We start from the raw sequence: 16,457 nt of genomic DNA on the forward strand, positions 1-16,457 counted from the left end.
TCACATTATTGGGTTGGGGTTTTCCTTCTAGTATCTTCTGTAGGGCTGGATGGCTGCATATATACTGGGTATAGTAGTCTGGGTTGGCATCGGTGGTCTCTTCATGTCTGCATGATATCCATCCAAGCCCTTCTGGCTTTCATAGTCTCTGCTGAGAATTCTAGTGTGATTCGGATAGGTCTACTCATTATTTGAATGCTATTTTGGTATTAGCAGTGTCATGCATAGAACAGTTAATTTTCATGGTGTCATCCCCATATAAAATAGAATCTCTGTAACCTGAGAAAATAAAAAATGAACACACTATAATGTGTGTTGAGTGAATTAAGACGAAGAAGGGACTAATTTGAGGTAAAAATAAACTATATATAAATGCTGCAAAAAATTAAAATACTTGTAATTCAATTATGATATTTTAGAATATAACTGCATCAAAAAATTTAATTCCTATGCCATCAATATACCCAAAAATGTAGGTAGCATTTTGCCTTTGCATGATGATGAATATTTTTCTATAACTCCTCATATGAAAAGTACTGTTGTTTAAGTGATTTCTGAATGAATTGCATAACATTATTAAAAGCAGAAAATTTGGTAGTTCTATGTGAAAGATAATTATATGCATAGTTTATGTTCCCTCTAACTCTCTCTTTATAGGAAAGGATTTATGAAAATGATTTACAATCTGTGAGTCAATTAATTCAACAGTGGATGCCTAAAAATGGAAAATCGAGGAATCTATCAGTGGCTTAGTCCATGAGGCTGGTTGGCTCAACTCACCTTCATATACACAGAACTCCTCAAGAAGAAGGTTCTATAGTCAATGAAGAAATAGACTTGCTACCAAAGCGAAAAAGAACAGGCAAAGAGTAAAACATTCCTTCTTCCATGTCCTTGTATAGGTTTCCAGTAGAAGATGAGGCAAAGATGAGTGGTTGGTTTTGCAGTATGAAGATATGGATTAAAGTTATATTTTTCAGCTTTATAGATCCAGAAGAGAAGTAGAGAAGACTATTTCAAACAAGCAAGAGTACTTTACAATTGTGTCCTTAATTTGGGTGTTTTGCTTAATTCCATATGCAGTCAAGTTAAAAACCAAGAGTCATGATCACACCTCTTTTCATCTTGAAAGATAATCATATCTCCTCTTTACATTAACTTCCAAATGAAAAGAATAACAGGTCATAGTAATGCCTAAAAATAATTTAATGACGCAGAGTACAACAGCAGACAAATTACATATTTATCTTGATAATAACTGAAGCTAACATTATATAACTGTCCTTCAAAACCGTCCAGGTTAGAAACAACAAAGTCCAGGTTAGAAACAACTCTCCACCGCCGCTGGGCCACTCCACAACACCTCCCTCATAGGGCAACCCACATTAAGCACAAGGATTCACCTCCCACCTGCTATGTGTATATAGGGTCCCTAGGTCCAGACCAAGCATGCTCCTTATTTGATGGCTCAGTCTCTGCAAGCCCCCTGGGGGCTGGGGCAGCTGTTTCTGTTGGTCTTCTTGTGAGGTTCCTCGCACCTCCAGGGCCTTCCATCTTTTCCCCAACACTTACTCAGGATCGCTAGAGCTCTGCACCTTTCTTAGGTGCAAGTCTGAGCATCTGTCCAAGCTTATTTCTGGCTGGAGTCTCTGAGACAATGGTCAGGTTAGGGTCCAGGCAACCGGGTTTTACAGTCCCAATTCTGGGCGTTCTCAATGTGGTCAAATATCGTCCAACAGAGCCTGATATTCTTCTTCTGTGAGAGGAGCCTCGAGTGTTGGTTCGATCTGCTCCCATGGTACATCTGGGTCCAGAGCGGCTGGTCCCTGTTCCTCTTCCACTGTTCTTGCCAGTTGCTCCAGGAAGAGCTGGACAGGGCAGGAGTTGCTGGATTCTGGGTAGGCCTCTGTGAAGAAGGTGAGTTCGGGTCTTGACATCAACGCTTCTGCACACTGGCCTCCTGCAGAACCCGATGTCAACAAGCTGTCGCGGGAAGCCTCCTGCTCAATGCAACACGATGCTCCAGGAGCCCTTTCCGGGCCAGGAGAGGCAGGCAGGTCCTCACCTTTAGCTGTGCTGCCTCCAGCGCGGCCTTTCTGCCTGGCCTTTCTGTTCTGGAACCATATGTGGACGGTGTCCTCAGGCAAACCTGTGCTCAGGGCCAGTTGAACCCTCGTGGCATAGTGTGGGGATGGAGAGATCTCAAAAGCTTGCACTAGCATGCTGATCTGCGCTGGACTAAGCCGCGTTCGAGGCCTTCTCCGTTCTGAGGGCGGGCCTCTTGCTTGTTGTACCCTGGCGACAAGCTTTTCAGGAGGCTGTTGGGAGGCTTCATGGCTGGAGCCTGCGGTGGTCTGCTTTGAGGTCTTCCTCGACATGCCAGTTCTATTTCTGCGGTTTTGAAACCACACGCGGATGGAAGACTCTGGAACTCCGAATTCCCTGGCCAGTTCCTGCCTGGTCCTGAAGCTCGGGTATGGTGTCTTGGCAAAAACTGAGAGCAAGACCTCCTTCTGCTTGGCCTGCCAAACAGTCTTTTGACGCCGGGATATCTTTGCCGTGCTGCAGCCAGCCACATCTGCCTGATCTTCCATCCTGCTGAAGACACTTTGACAGGAGTTCTTCCTCTCCAGTGTGTACTCAGAACAACACCCAGGAAAGTGCAGACTATGGCAAATGCGTAAATTAGTCTGCTGCTCACCCTTAAATACCGACCTGAAGCCCCACCCACTCCCTCGAGGCCTCCAATTACAGGCCAAACCGTGGAACGCTCTTCTGCTTCCAAACTGTGAAACCCTTCCTTCCTCTTGCGAATTTTCCCATATCCCACCCTAAAGCAGCCTTTCCAGAAACAGTTGGCCTTGTGTTCTACCCAAATTCCACTGCTTAGCTCACAATACGCACCTGTGTTGGCCCACAAGGAGTTTGAGGGGAGAGTCTAAGGCACGGCTTCTGATGATCAGGCATGGAGAAGAGGCATAAGCCAGGAGCAGTCTTTGCCTACTTTAACAAGGTCATTCATTCAGCTCTGGCTGATGCTCAAGGAGGAACGTGGCTAGAACAGATCTTGCACTCTGCGTGTGCCGTCTGCCTTAAGTTCCTTTGAGCTCCAGTCACCCGGTGTATGATTTCAACAATCTAAATATGGTTAGGACCCTGCAAGTCTAAGCATTTGGGCAAAGAGTAGACTTATCCTGCAGAAAGACTCCTGGAATTATTTCTGAATTTCTCCTTCAGTGGCAGACTACAGAAGGTGTCAACTTCACTCTTGGACCCTCTGGTTCCACCTATTTAATCCACCATACACTTTGTGCGTGTAGAAGGCAATCTCCCACAGCCTTTCTTGAATGTCTGATGGAGGCATACAGCTTGTTTACAACCTATGACCCTACCTCAGATGAGTGTAAGCCAATGGTGACTATAATCTTTATAGACCAGTCAGCCAGAGATATTTGTAGAAAGCTCCAGAAAATAAAGGGTTTACAGGACAAGTCGTTGAAGGATTTAGTGCAGGTGGCAAAAAAGGTTTTAGACAGCTGGGATATGGAAGAAGAGAAAGAGGAAAGAAAGCAGAAAGAGCAGGAAGTGAGAGAAAGAGAAAGGAAAAGAGGCAAGACAGAAAGTTGACTAAGATCCTGGCCACTGTAGTGCAGTCATAATGATAGGGAGAGAGTTCCTGGAAATCAGAGGGGCCCTCTGTCTAAGGAATAGTATGCCTATTGCAAGGAGAAAGGACACTGGATCAAGAATTGTCCCAAAAGAAAATTGAAGCCCTACACCGGGACCTGGCACACTTCTGGGCCACCAATCCCCAGGTAACTCTTTTCTGATATGTGGATCATATACTATTAGCTGCAGATTATAAAGAAACCTTACTTGAAGCCACAGATCAGCTGTTGCAAGAGCTGGGTGACCTTGGCTATAGACTGTCGGCGAAAAATGCTCATCTCTGCAGGAAACAGGTCAGTTAAGAGGTGGCTATCGGAGGCTAGAAAAGAGACTGTATTTTATATTCCCCCTTCATGGACTACTGAACAACTGAGGGAAATTTTAAGTAAAGAAGTATTTGCCAAGATGGCAGCCCCTCTGTATCCCCTTACAAAGGGCATTGATTCTTGCATCTGGGGAAAGGATGAACAAGCTGCATTTGATAATATCAAACAAGCCTTAATGTCTGCCCCAGCTTTGGTACTCAGATTGTGACCAAAACCTTCCATCTCTATGTGGCCGAGAATCAGGGAATGGCCAACAGATGCTAACACAGTAAATTGGACCCTGGAAGAGACTAGTAGCCTATCTATCCAAAAAGCTTGATTCAGCAGCGGCAGGATGGCCAACCTGCCTGTGAATAATAGCAGCAGTGGCGGCACTAGTAAACGATGCAGACAAACTGACTCTGGGACAGGACCTCACCATCTATGCTCGTCTTGCCCCTGAGAGTGTCATAAGGCAGCCAACTGATCGCTGGCTCACGAACACCTGTATGACATAATACCAGGCTTTGCTATTGAATAAAGGTAGAGTCACCCTTGCCCTGGCTATGGAGCTAAACCCTGTCACCTTATTGTAGGATCCAGAAATCCAGACCATGGAGCATGATTTGCAGGTTCTAGCAAAGGAACAGGGATGGCGAAAGGACTTGAAAGAGCAACCAATTCCTGATGCGGAGGTGACATACTATATGGATGGGAGCAGTTTTTTGTAGAACGGAAAGAGAAAGGCAGAGGCAGTGGTGGTAAATGGACATAAGGTATTCTGGGCCCAGGCGTTGCCGGAGGGCACATCTGTTCAGGGAGCTGAATTGATTGTTTTAATCCAAGCATTAACTCTGGAAAAGGGTAAAAAGACAAACATCTACACTGATAGTTGGTTCACCTTACCAACAGCCCATGTACATGGGGCCATCTATCAGCAGAGAGGCCTGCTAACATCAGCCGGTAAAGAGATAAAAAATAAAAAAAAATGAGATTCTGGCTTTGGTCAATGCCCTGTTGCTGCCCGACAAGGTAAGCATTATTCATTTCCCGGGACAGCAGAAGGGGACTTCCAGGGCAGCAAAGGGGGATAACATGGCCAATCGGGAGGCTAAAGCAGCTGCTAGAGGAAACTCTGTCCTGGTGGTACTAACTGCTGAACTGCCCAGAGAAGAATGACTAAACTACTCAGAAAGTGACTTAAAGTTAATATGGCAAAAAAAAAAAAAAGGGGATATTTGACACCGACGTGGGGGCATGGATTAACTCCAAAGGTAAGATCATTCTACCACAGGAAGATGCTGAGAGATTAATAACTCAGATGTATAAATGGATTCACTTGAAGGCAAAGAAATTGGCTGAAGTTGTCCGCCAATCCCAGTCCCTAATACTAAACCTCACCCCCTTGAGTGAGTGAGTGACTAGGGCGTGTGAACCTTGCCAGAGGAAGAGGCTGAGAGGAACTGTGGCAGCCTTTTTGGAGTATATGGCAAATTTTGAGTTAATGACCTCTGAGCAGTGGAACGCTGCCTATTGGCTTTGGCTATTTTCCAAAGTCCAGTTTCTTATAAACTGACCTTGGTGGTCCTACAGCAGACTGCTCTGACCCTGAGAAACTGTGTGCAACCATAGTAACCAGACAGCAGGCTCTGTGTAACCTTGAGTGAGCTCTCCTATGTTCTGACCAAGTAAAGCTCCTACATGAGAAACTGCTTGTACTTTTCTGCCTACTTAAGTGTTAACCTGACGTCCATTAAATCAACACCTGGATAAGCATGTAGACTTGGTGTCCTTCTCTGTGTCACCCTGTCTCTCTCTTTCTCCCAGCCCTCTCTCAGGTGGTATTCAGCTGTCACTGCTGGCCAGTGACAAGGAACTAGACCTGGAATGCATTGGGAAGTGGATTTCACTGAAAGTAAACCATCCAGGTACAGCAATAAATATCTCCTGGTTTTTGTAGACACTTTCTCAGGATGGGTGGAAGCTTTTCCCACAAAGAAAGAAACCTCCCTGGTCATGGCCAAAAAGATTCTGGAAGACATTTTTTCTCGGTTTGGTATTCCAAAGGTAATTGGGTCAGACAATGGGTCAACCTTCATTGCTCAGTTAAGCCAGGAGGTGGCCAGGTTTCTGGGGCTTGACTGTAAGTTACATTGTGCTTATAGACCCCAAAGTTCAGGACATTTAGAGAGAATGAATAGAACTCTCAAAGAGATTCTCACCAAATTGAACATGGAGACTGGCGGTGACAAGGCCGTGCTCCTTCCCTTGGCCCTCTTTAGGGTCAGAAATACTCTCTCCATATAGGTTTAACACCCTTCGAACTACTATATGGGTTTCTGTTCCCTGACTCTTCTTGGGTGCCCCCTTGATAAAACTAGTGGTAAATCTGCTTGTACCGGCTGAAAGAATTGCAGCTTATTTAGAAAGAAATTTGGAGCAAGGTTGGCAGTGCATATGTGCCTGGGTCCTTTTAGGTGCCCCATCAGTTCCACGTTGAAGATCTGGTATATGTGCAGTGACATGGCAGCCAGAATCTGGAACCTCAGTTGAAGGGTCCTTATTACATCTTCCTCACCACGCCAACTGCTGTCAAAATAGAGGGCATCATAGCTTGAATCCACGTGTCACATGTTAAGCCGGCTTTTCATCAGCCTGCAGCACCTGGAAACTCCAAGCCTCCAGCTACCGGCTGAAACTGAAACTCATCAGGGACAATAAACTCTCAGACAAGAACTCCCCTTTTTCTGGGAAAGTATAAGTGCAGTTCAGGTCCTGATGCTCCAGAAAGAGTATCAACCTCTCCATGAGGTTGATCCACAATTTTAGGGTTAAAATTGAGGCAAAAAAGGGGGGGTGAGAGACCACCTGGGAATGAGAAAAACAACAGTGATTATTTGAATTGAAGTCAGGTGTAGATAACTCTTGAAGGAAAGGGTCAACTGTTCTGAGAACAACTATCTACAACCACCTGTAAACTATCTACAACCAGCTGTATACTACCTAAAACCAGGTGTAAACTATCTTCATGCTATTCTTGCTGAACAATCAATGTATAGAGCAAAAGTGGTTTCAATTTCAGGTATAAAACCCTGTCCTTTGCATATTTAGGGCTGTTCCTGTCTTTGTAGGGGGACCCTATAGAAATTGGAATAAAACTCTTGCTTTTGCCTCAAGTTGTGGTCTATGAGTGTTCCTGGGAAGTGCACAATCCTGAGCTCCTGAGCAGTGAGACTCCAGGTCTAACAACATGAAACTAAAACGCTTTTGCCATCCATTCTTTAGGTGGTGAAGCAGCTTATAAAATGGGAAACCACTGTTCCAGCTATGCAACAGACAGGTTTATATCTAGACCATTCAAAGAAGTCATAAAATGTAAACATGAAGAAACAAACAAACAAACAATCTAGAAAAGATCATCCTGAGTGAGGTATCTCAGAAGCAGAAAGACATACACGGTATATACTCGATTTTAAGTGGAGGCTAGACCTATAATATAGGATAAACATACTAAAATCTATAAGAAGATAAACAAAAAGATAAACAAGAAAGAGGACCTGGGTTAAGATGATCAATCCTCACGTAGAAAGACAAATGGGATGGACATAGGAGAAAACAAGAAACAGGACCCTAGCCTACCACAGAGGACCTGGGAAAGACTCTACCTAGTAGTATATCAAAGCAGGTGCTGAGACTCATAACCAAACCTTGGACAGAGCACAGGGAATCATATAAAAAAAGGGGGAGTTAGTGTGACCTGGAGAGGGCAGGAACTCCACAAGGACCAAATATATCAGGGCACAGGGGTCTTTTATGAGACTGTATCTCCAACCAAGGACAATGTACGCATAGAACCTAGCACCCCTGCTCAAATATAGTCCATGTTAGCTCTGTCTCCAAGTGGGTACCATACTAAGTGGAACAGGGACTATTACAGACATGAACTCAATGGCTGGCTCTTTGACTTCCCCCCTCACAAGGCAGGATCAGATTGGCTAGGTCACAGAGGAGGACATTGCAGCAAACCTGATGATGCCTGATAATCTAGGGTCAGTTGGAACAGGCAGAAGCCCTCGCCTATCAGTAGACTTGGAAAGGTGTAGGTAGTAGATGAGGGAAGGAGGGTAGGAAAGGGAGGGAATGAGGGGACTGGTCTACAGCTTGGATACAAAGTTAATAAACTGTATCTAATATTAAAAAAAATAAAAAGTAAAAAAGTGGAACATAAAACAAAGTTCCTAAAGATGAAACACAAAATGCTGACAGTTTTTTGTTTCTTTGAAAACAGAATTTTTTTTCTGAACAATTTTCCTGTCCCAGGCTCTCTTTATAGAACAACCTGTGCTTGAACGCACAGAGATCCACCTACCTTTAACTTCCTGAGTGCTAGGAATGCAGGCGCTCACCAACAGCCCTAGCTGCTGACAGTTTATTTAGTTTTAGCATTTTATTTTTGTTGTTGTTTCATGCACTACATCTGAACTGCAGTTTCCTCTTCCTCCACTCCTCCCAGACACAATCTATCCACCACTACTCTGCCCAACTCTGCCCAGCTCACCTCTCCTTCATCCACTGCTTTTTTTCCATTTATTTTATTTTCAATGAAAAAAAAAATGTGATGGCATAGCAAGTTATAATAAAACTAGGAACAATCCCTCACATCAGAGTTGGTCAAAGCAATACATGAGGAGAGAAAGTGTAGCTAAAGCAGGAAAAAGAGTCAGAGACACCCCCATTCTCACTGTTGGAAGTCCCTCAGCGAAATCAGGATAATAATCATAAGGTGTATGCCAACAACCTAGCTCACAAGACTCATAGAATGTTTATGTTTTTGTCCTTCAGTCTCTGATCCCCTATGAACTCAGTTGACTCAGTGGGCCATGTGCTTGTTGTGTCCTTAATATCTCTGGTTCCTACAATACATATTCCCTCATTTGTGGGGTTCCCCTGGATACATCATTGTGTTTGGATAAGGGTCTCTGCATCTGTTCCCATGAGATGCCTCGTGATGTCTCTCTTATGACAACTGGGCTAGGCACTCATCAATGATTATAGCATAGTATCTTTCATTGTCATTTTTTGTCTGTCATGTTTACAGATATCGTGTGTCTCTAGGTTATCTTGACTCTGGTTCATGGTCATCCAGGCAGTGTCAGGCATGGACTTCCCCTCATGGTGTGGGCCTCAATGTGTTTTCTGGAGTGTATTTCACATTATTGGGTTGGGGTTTTCCTTCTAGTATCTTCTGTAGGGCGGGATGGCTGCATATATACTGGGTATAGTAGTCTGGGTTGGCATCGGTGGTCTCTTCGTGTCTGCATGATATCCATCCAAGCCCTTCTGGCTTTCATAGTCTCTGCTGAGAATTCTAGTGTGATTCGGATAGGTCTACTCATTATTTGAATGCTATTTTGGTATTAGCAGTGTCATGCATAGAACAGTTAATTTTCATGGTGTCATCCCCATATAAAATAGAATCTCTGTAACCTGAGAAAATAAAAAATGAACACACTATAATGTGTGTTGAGTGAATTAAGACGAAGAAGGGACTAATTTGAGGTAAAAATAAACTATATATAAATGCTGCAAAAAATTAAAATACTTGTAATTCAATTATGATATTTTAGAATATAACTGCATCAAAAAATTTAATTCCTATGCCATCAATATACCCAAAAATGTATGTAGCATTTTGCCTTTGCATGATGATGAATATTTTTCTATAACTCCTCATATGAAAAGTACTGTTGTTTAAGTGATTTCTGAATGAATTGCATAACATTATTAAAAGCAGAAAATTTGGTAGTTCTATGTGAAAGATAATTATATGCATAGTTTATGTTCCCTCTAACTCTCTCTTTATAGGAAAGGATTTATGAAAATGATTTACAATCTGTGAGTCAATTAATTCAACATTGGATGCCTAAAAATGGAAAATCGAGGAATCTATCAGTGGCTTAGTCCATGAGGCTGGTTGGCTCAACTCACCTTCATATACACAGAACTCCTCAAGAAGAAGGTTCTATAGTCAATGAAGAAATAGACTTGCTACCAAAGGGAAAAAGAACAGGCAAAGAGTAAAACATTCCTTCTTCCATGTCCTTGTATAGGTTTCCAGTAGAAGATGAGGCAAAGATCAGTGGTTGGTTTTGCAGTATGAAGATATGGATTAAAGTTATATTTTTCAGCTTTATAGATCCAGAAGAGAAGTAGAGAAGAGTATTTCAAACAAGCAAGAGTACTTTACAATTGTGTCCTTAATTTGGGTGTTTTGCTTAATTCCATATGCAGTCAAGTTAAAAGCCAAGAGTCATGATCACACCTCTTTTCAGCTTGAAAGATAATCATATCTCCTCTTTACATTAACTTCCAAATGAAAATAATAACAGGTCATAGTAATGCCTAAAAATAATTTAATGACGCAGAGTACAACAGCAGACAAATTACATATTTATCTTGATAATAACTGAAGCTAACATTATATAACTGTCCTTCAAAACCGTCCAGGTTAGAAACAACAAAGTCCAGGTTAGAAACAACTCTCCACCGCCGCTGGGCCACTCCACAACACCTCCCTCATAGGGCAACCCACATTAAGCACAAGGATTCACCTCCCACCTGCTAGGTGTATGTAGGGTCCCTAGGTCCAGACCAAGCATGCTCCTTATTTGATGGCTCAGTCTCTGCAAGCCCCCTGGGGGCTGGGGCAGCTATTTCTGTTGGTCTTCTTGTGAGGTTCCTCGCACCTCCAGGGCCTTCCATCTTTTCCCCAACACTTACTCAGGATCGCTAGAGCTCTGCAACTTTCTTAGGTGCAAGTCTGAGCATCTGTCCAAGCTTATTTCTGGCTGGAGTCTCTGAGACAATGGTCAGGTTAGGGTCCAGGCAACCGGGTTTTACAGTCCCAATTCTGGGCGTTCTCAATGTGGTCAAATATCGTCCAACAGAGCCTGATATTCTTCTTCTGTGAGAGGAGCCTCGAGTGTTGGTTCGATCTGCTCCCATGGTACATCTGGGTCCAGAGCGGCTGGTCCCTGTTCCTCTTCCACTGTTCTCGCCAGTTGCTCCAGGAAGAGCTGGACAGGGCAGGAGTTGCTGGATTCTGGGTAGGCCTCTGTGAAGAAGGTGAGTTCGGGTCTTGACATCAACGCTTCTGCACACTGGCCTCCTGCAGAACCCGATGTCAACAAGCTGTCGCGGGAAACCTCCTGCTCAATGCAACACGATGCTCCAGGAGCCCTTTCCGGGCCAGGAGAGGCAGGCAGGTCCTCACCTTTAGCTGTGCTGCCTCCAGCGCGGCCTTTCTGCCTGGCCTTTCTGTTCTGGAACCATATGTGGACGGTGTCCTCAGGCAAACCTGTGCTCAGGGCCAGTTGCACCCTCGTGGCATAGTCTGGGGATGGAGAGATCTCAAAAGCTTGCACTAGCATGCTGATCTGCGCTGGACTAAGCCGCGTTCGAGGCTTTCTCCGTTCTGAGGGCGGGCCTCTTGCTTGTTGTACCCTGGCGACAAGCTTTTCAGGAGGCTGTTGGGAGGCTTCATGGCTGGAGCCTGCGGTGGTCTGCTTTGAGGTCTTCCTCGACATGCCAGTTCTGTTTCTGCGGTTTTGAAACCACACGCGGATGGAGGACTCTGGAACTCCGAATTCCCTGGCCAGTTCCTGCCTGGTCCTGAAGCTCGGGTAAGGTGTCTTGGCGAAAACTGAGAGCAAGACCTCCTTCTGCTTGGCCTGCCAAACAGTCTTTTGACGCCGGGATGTCTTTGCCGTGCTGCAGCCACCCACATCTGCCTGATCTTCCATCCTGCTGAAGACACTTTGACAGGAGTTCTTCCTCTCCAGTGTGTACTCAGAACAACACCCAGGAAAGTGCAGACTATGGCAAATGCGTAAATTAGTCCGCTGCTCACCCTTAAATACCGACCTGAAGCCCCACCCACTCCCTCGAGGCCTCCAATTACAGGCCAAACCGTGGAACGCTCTTCTGCTTCCAAACTGTGAAACCCTTCCTTCCTCTTGCGAATTTTCCCATATCCCACCCTAAAGCAGCCTTTCCAGAAACAGTTGGCCTTGTGTTCTACCCAAATTCCACTGCTTAGCTCACAGTACGCACCTGTGTTGGCCCACAAGGAGTTTGAGGGGAGAGTCTAAGGCACGGCTTCTGATGATCAGGCAAGGAGAAGAGGCATAAGCCAGGAGCAGTCTTTGCCTACTTTCACAAGGTCATTCATTCAGCTCTGGCTGATGCTCAAGGAGGAACGTGGCTAGAACAGATCTTGCACTCTGCGTGTGCCGTCTGCCTTAAGTTCCTTTGAGCTCCAGTCACCCGGTGTATGATTTCAACAATCTAAATATGGTTAGGACCCTGCAAGTCTAAGCATTTGGGCAAAGAGTAGACTTATCCTGCAGAAAGACTCCTGGAATTATTTCTGAATTTCTCCTTCAGTGGCAGACTACAGAAGGTGTCAACTTCACTCTTGGACCCTCTGGTTCCACCTATTTAATCCACCATACACTTTGTGCGTGTAGAAGGCAATCTCCCACAGCCTTTCTTGAATGTCTGATGGAGGCATACAGCTGGTTTACAACCTATGACCCTACCTCAGATGAGTGTAAGCCAATGGTGACTATAATCTTTATAGACCAGTCAGCCAGAGATATTTGTAGAAAGCTCCAGAAAATAAAGGGTTTACAGGACAAGTCGTTGAAGGATTTAGTGCAGGTGGCAGAAAAGGTTTTAGACAGCTGGGATATGGAAGAAGAGAAAGAGGAAAGAAAGCAGAAAGAGCAGGAAGTGAGAGAAAGAGAAAGGAAAAGAGGCAAGACAGAAAGTTGACTAAGATCCTGGCCACTGTAGTGCAGTCATAATGATAGGGAGAGAGTTCCTGGAAATCAGAGGGGCCCTCTGTCTAAGGAATAGTATGCCTATTGCAAGAAGAAAGGACACTGGATCAAGAATTGTCCCAAAAGAAAATTGAAGCCCTACACCGGGACCTGGCACACTTCTGGGCCACCAATCCCCAGGTAACTCTTTTCTGATATGTGGATCATATACTATTAGCTGCAGATTATAAAGAAACCTTACTTGAAGCCACAGATCAGCTGTTGCAAGAGCTGGGTGACCTTGGCTATAGACTGTCGGCGAAAAATGCTCATCTCTGCAGGAAACAGGTCAGTTAAGAGGTGGCTATCGGAGGCTAGAAAAGAGACTGTATTTTATATTCCCCCTTCATGGACTACTGAACAACTGAGGGAAATTTTAAGTAAAGAAGTATTTGCCAAGATGGCAGCCCCTCTGTATCCCCTTACAAAGGGCATTGATTCTTGCATCTGGGGAAAGGATGAACAAGCTGCATTTGATAATATCAAACAAGCCTTAATGTCTGCCCCAGCTTTGGTACTCAGATTGTGACCAAAACCTTCCATCTCTATGTGGCCGAGAATCAGGGAATGGCCAACAGATGCTAACACAGTAAATTGGACCCTGGAAGAGACTAGTAGCCTATCTATCCAAAAAGCTTGATTCAGCAGCGGCAGGATGACCAACCTGCCTGTGAATAATAGCAGCAGTGGCGGCACTAGTAAACGATGCAGACAAACTGACTCTGAGACAGGACCTCACCATCTATGCTCGTCTTGCCCCTGAGAGTGTCATAAGGCAGCCAACTGATCGCTGGCTCACGAACACCTGTATGACATAATACCAGGCTTTGCTATTGAATAAAGGTAGAGTCACCCTTGCCCTGGCTATGGAGCTAAACCCTGCCACCTTATTGTAGGATCCAGAAATCCAGACCATGGAGCATGATTTGCAGATTCTAGCAAAGGAACAGGGATGGCGAAAGGACTTGAAAGAGCAACCAATTCCTGATGCGGAGGTGACATACTATATGGATGGGAGCAGTTTTTTGTAGAACGGAAAGAGAAAGGCAGAGGCAGTGGTGGTAAATGGACATAAGGTATTCTGGGCCCAGGCGTTGCCGGAGGGCACATCTGTTCAGGGAGCTGAATTGATTGTTTTAATCCAAGCATTAACTCTGGAAAAGGGTAAAAAGACAAACATCTACACTGATAGTTGGTTCACCTTACCAACAGCCCATGTACATGGGGCCATCTATCAGCAGAGAGGCCTGCTAACATCAGCCGGTAAAGAGATAAAAAATAAAAAAATGAGATTCTGGCTTTGGTCAATGCCCTGTTGCTGCCCGACAAGGTAAGCAGTATTCATTTCCCGGGACAGCAGAAGGGGACTTCCAGGGCAGCAAAGGGGGATAACATGGCCAATCGGGAGGCTAAAGCAGCTGCTAGAGGAAACTCTGTCCTGGTGGTACTAACTGCTGAACTGCCCAGAGAAGAATGACTAAACTACTCAGAAAGTGACTTAAAGTTAATATGGCAAAAAAAAAAAAGGGGGATATTTGACACCGACGTGGGGGCATGGATTAACTCCAAAGGTAAGATCATTCTACCCCAGGAAGATGCTGAGAGATTAATAACTCAGATGTATAAATGGATTCACTTGAAGGCAAAGAAATTGGCTGAAGTTGTCCGCCAATCCCAGTCCCTAATACTAAACCTCACCCCCTTGAGTGAGTGAGTGACTAGGGCGTGTGAACCTTGCCAGAGTGTAAACATAGGTAAGAATTTCCAGAGCCCAGGGAAGTGGCTGAGAGGAACTGTGGCAGCCTTTTTGGAGTATATGGCAAATTTTGAGTTAATGACCTCTGAGCAGTGGAACGCTGCCTATTGGCTTTGGCTATTTTCCAAAGTCCAGTTTCTTATAAACTGACCTTGGTGGTCCTACAGCAGACTGCTCTGACCCTGAGAAACTGTGTGCAACCATAGTAACCAGACAGCAGGCTCTGTGTAACCTTGAGTGAGCTCTCCTATGTTCTGACCAAGTAAAGCTCCTACATGAGAAACTGCTTGTACTTTTCTGCCTACTTAAGTGTTAACCTGACGTCCATTAAATCAACACCTGGATAAGCATGTAGACTTGGTGTCCTTCTCTGTGTCACCCTGTCTCTCTCTTTCTCCCAGCCCTCTCTCAGGTGGTATTCAGCTGTCACTGCTGGCCAGTGACAAGGAACTAGACCTGGAATGCATTGGGAAGTGGATTTCACTGAAAGTAAACCATCCAGGTACAGCAATAAATATCTCCTGGTTTTTGTAGACACTTTCTCAGGATGGGTGGAAGCTTTTCCCACAAAGAAAGAAACCTCCCTGGTCATGGCCAAAAAGATTCTGGAAGACATTTTTCCACGGTTTGGTATTCCAAAGGTAATTGAGTCAGACAATGGGTCAACCTTCATTGCTCAGTTACGCCAGGAGGTGGCCAGGTTTCTGGGGCTTGACTGTAAGTTACATTGTGCTTATAGACCCCAAAGTTCAGGACATTTAGAGAGAATGAATAGAACTCTCAAAGAGATTCTCACCAAATTGAACATGGAGACTGGCGGTGACAAGGCGGTGCTCCTTCCCTTGGCCCTCTTTAGGGTCAGAAATACTCTCTCCATATAGGTTTAACACCCTTCGAACTACTATATGGGTTTCTGTTCCCTGACTCTTCTTGGGTGCCCCCTTGATAAAACTAGTGGTAAATCTGCTTGTACAGGCTGAAAGAATTGCAGCTTATTCAGAAAGAAATTTGGAGCAAGGTTGGCAGTGCATATGTGCCTGGGTCCTTTTAGGTGCCCCATCAGTTCCACGTTGAAGATCTGGTATATGTGCAGTGACATGGCAGCCAGAATCTGGAACCTCAGTTGAAGGGTCCTTATTACATCTTCCTCACCACGCCAACTGCTGTCAAAATAGAGGGCATCATAGCTTGAATCCACGTGTCACATGTTAAGCCGGCTTTTCATCAGCCTGCAGCACCTGGAAACTCCAAGCCTCCAGCTACCGGCTGAAACTGAAACTCATCAGGGACAATAAACTCTCAGACAAGAACTCCCCTTTTTCTGGGAAAGTATAAGTGCAGTTCAGGTCCTGATGCTCCAGAAAGAGTATCAACCTCTCCATGAGGTTGATCCACAATTTTAGGGTTAAAATTGAGGCAAAAAAGGGGGGGGTGAGAGACCACCTGGGAATGAGAAAAACAACAGTGATTATTTGAATTGAAGTCAGGTGTAGATAACTCTTGAAGGAAAGGGTCAACTGTTCTGAGAACAACTATCTACAACCACCTGTAAACTATCTACAACCAGCTGTATACTACCTAAAACCAGGTGTAAACTATCTTCATGCTATTCTTGCTGAACAATCAATGTATAGAGGAAAAGTGGTTTCAATTTCAGGTATAAAACCCTGTCCTTTGCATATTTAGCGCTGTCTCCTGTCTTTGTAGGGGGACCCTATAGAAATTGGAATAAAACTCTTGCTTTTGCCTCAAGTTGTGGTCTATGAGTGTTCCTGGGAAGTGCACAATCCTGAGCTCCTGAGCAGTGAGACTCCAGGTCTAACAACATGAAACTAAAACGCTTTT

The sequence above is a fragment of the Meriones unguiculatus genome (genome assembly GCF_030254825.1).
Source record: "Meriones unguiculatus strain TT.TT164.6M chromosome 13 unlocalized genomic scaffold, Bangor_MerUng_6.1 Chr13_unordered_Scaffold_65, whole genome shotgun sequence".
In the NCBI taxonomy this organism is placed as follows: Eukaryota; Metazoa; Chordata; class Mammalia; order Rodentia; family Muridae; genus Meriones; species Meriones unguiculatus.